This window comes from Amaranthus tricolor, chromosome 7 (genome assembly GCF_026212465.1).
Source record: "Amaranthus tricolor cultivar Red isolate AtriRed21 chromosome 7, ASM2621246v1, whole genome shotgun sequence".
Taxonomy (NCBI): domain Eukaryota; kingdom Viridiplantae; phylum Streptophyta; class Magnoliopsida; order Caryophyllales; family Amaranthaceae; genus Amaranthus; species Amaranthus tricolor.
In genome coordinates, this window is record NC_080053.1 from 1,959,442 (window position 1) to 1,962,722 (window position 3,281).

The following is a 3,281-nucleotide window of genomic DNA, read 5'->3' on the forward strand; positions in this document are numbered from 1 at the left end:
CGATGAAGAATGAATATGGATCAATGATCATTAAAGAATGAACGATGAAGAATGAACAAGGATCAATGATCATTGAAGAATGAACGATGAAGAATGAACAAGGATGAATGATCAATGAACAATGAACGATGAAGAATGAACCGGGATCAATGAGCATTGAAGAATGAACGATTTAGAATGAACAAGGATCAATGATCAATGAACAATGAACGATGAAGAATGAACGAGGATCAATGAGCATTGTAGAATGAAAGATGAGGAATGTACAAGGATCAATGATGAATAATGAATGAACGATGAAGAATGAACAAGGATCAATGATCATTGAAGAATGAACGATGAAGAATGAATATGGATCAATGATCATTAAAGAATGAACGATGAAGAATGAACAAGGATCAATGATCATTGAAGAATGAACGATGAAGAATGAACAAGGATCAATGATCAATGAACAATGAACGATGAAGAATGAACAAGGATCAATGATCATTGAAGAATGAACGATGAAGAATGAATATGGATCAATGATCATTAAAGAATGAACGATGAAGAATGAACAAGGATCAATGATCATTGAAGAATGAACGATGAAGAATGAACAAGGATCAATAATCAATGAACAATGAACGATGAAGAATGAATATGGATCAATGATCATTAAAGAATGAACGATGAAGAATGAACAAGGATCAATGATCATTGAAGAATGAACGATGAAGAATGAACAAGGATCAATGAACAATGAACGATGAAGAATGAACCAGGATCAATGAGCATTGAAGAATGAACGATTTAGAATGAACAAGAATCAATGATCATTGAAGATGGAACGATGAAGAATGAACAAGGATCAATGATCATTGAAGAATGAACGATGAAGAATGAATATGGATCAATGATCATTAAAGAATGAACGATGAAGAATGAACAAGGATCAATGATCATTGAAGAATGAACGATGAAGAATGAACAAGGATCAATGATCAATGAACAATGAACGATGAAGAATGAACCAGGATCAATGAGCATTGAAGAATGAATGATGAAGAATGAACAAGGATCAATGATCAATGAACAATGAAGGATGAAGAATGAACGAGGATCAATGAGCATTGTAGAATGAACGATGAAGAATGTACAAGGATCAATGATGAATAATGAATGAACGATGAAGAATGAACAAGGATCAATGATCATTGAAGAATGAACGATGAAGAATGAATATGGATCAATGATCATTAAAGAATGAACGATGAAGAATGAACAAGGATCAATGATCATTGAAGAATGAACGATGAAGAATGAACAAGGATCAATGATCAATGAACAATGAACGATGAAGAATGAATATGGATCAATGATCATTAAAGAATGAACGATGAAGAATGAACAAGGATCAATGATCATTGAAGATTGAACGATGAAGAATGAACAAGGATCAATGATCAATAATGAATGAACGATGAAGAATGAACAAGGATCAATGATCATTGAAGAATGAACGATGAAGAATGAACAAGGATCAATGATCAATAATGAATGAACGATGAAGAATGAACAAGGATCAATGATTAATGAACAATGAACGATGAAGAATGAACAAGGATCAATGAGCATTGAAGAATGAACGATGAAGAATGAACAAGGATCAATGATCAATGAACAATGAACGATGAAGAATGAAACAGGATCAATGAGCATTGTAGAATGAACGATGAAGAATGAATATGGATCAATGATCATTAAAGAATGAACGATGAAGAATGAACAAGGATCAATGATCATTGAAGAATGAACGATGAAGAATGAACAAGGATGAATGATCAATGAACAATGAACGATGAAGAATGAACCAGGATCAATGAGCATTGAAGAATGAACGATTTAGAATGAACGAGGATCAATGATCATTGAAGATGGAATGATGAAGAATGAACAAGGATCAATGATTAATGAACAATGAACGCTGAAGAATGAACAAGGATCAATGAGCATTGAAGAATGAATGATGAAGAATGAACAAGGATCAATGATCAATGAACAATGAAGGATGAAGAATGAACGAGGATCAATGAGCATTGTAGAATGAACGATGAAGAATGTACAAGGATCAATGATGAATAATGAATGAACGATGAAGAATGAACAAGGATCAATGATCATTGAAGAATGAACGATGAAGAATGAATATGAATCAATGATCATTAAAGAATGAACGATGAAGAATGAACAAGGATCAATGATCATTGAAGAATGAACGATGAAGAATGAACAAGGATCAATGATCAATGAACAATGAACGATGAAGAATGAACCAGGATCAATGAGCATTGAAGAATGAACGATTTAGAATGAACAAGAATCAATGATCATTGAAGATGGAACGATGAAGAATGAACAAGGATCAATGATCATTGAAGAATGAACGATGAAGAATGAATATGGATCAATGATCATTAAAGAATGAACGATGAAGAATGAACAAGGATCAATGATCATTGAAGAATGAACGATGAAGAATGAACAAGGATCAATGATCAATGAACAATGAACGATGAAGAATGAACCAGGATCAATGAGCATTGAAGAATGAACGATTTAGAATGAACAAGGATCAATGATCGTTGAAGATGGAACGATGAAGAATGAACAAGGATCAATGATCATTGAAGAATGAACGATGAAGAATGAATATGGATCAATGATCATTAAAGAATGAACGATGAAGAATGAACAAGGATCAATGATCATTGAAGAATGAACGATGAAGAATGAACAAGGATCAATGATCAATGAACAATGAACGATGAAGAATGAAACAGGATCAATGATGAATAATGAACGATGATCATTAAAGAATGAACGATGAAGAATGAACAAGGATCAATGATCATTGAAGAATGAACGATGAAGAATGAACAAGGATCAATGATCAATGAACAATGAACGATGAAGAATGAATATGGATCAATGATCATTAAAGAATGAACGATGAAGAATGAACAAGGATCAATGATCATTGAAGAATGAACGATGAAGAATGAACAAGGATCAATGATCAATAATGAATGAACGATGAAGAATGAACAAGGATCAATGATCATTGAAGAATGAACGATGAAGAATGAACAAGGATCAATGATCAATAATGAATGAACGATGAAGAATGAACAAGGATCAATGATTAATGAACAATGAACGATGAAGAATGAACAAGGATCAATGAGCATTGAAGAATGAACGATGAAGAATGAACAAGGATCAATGATCAATGAACA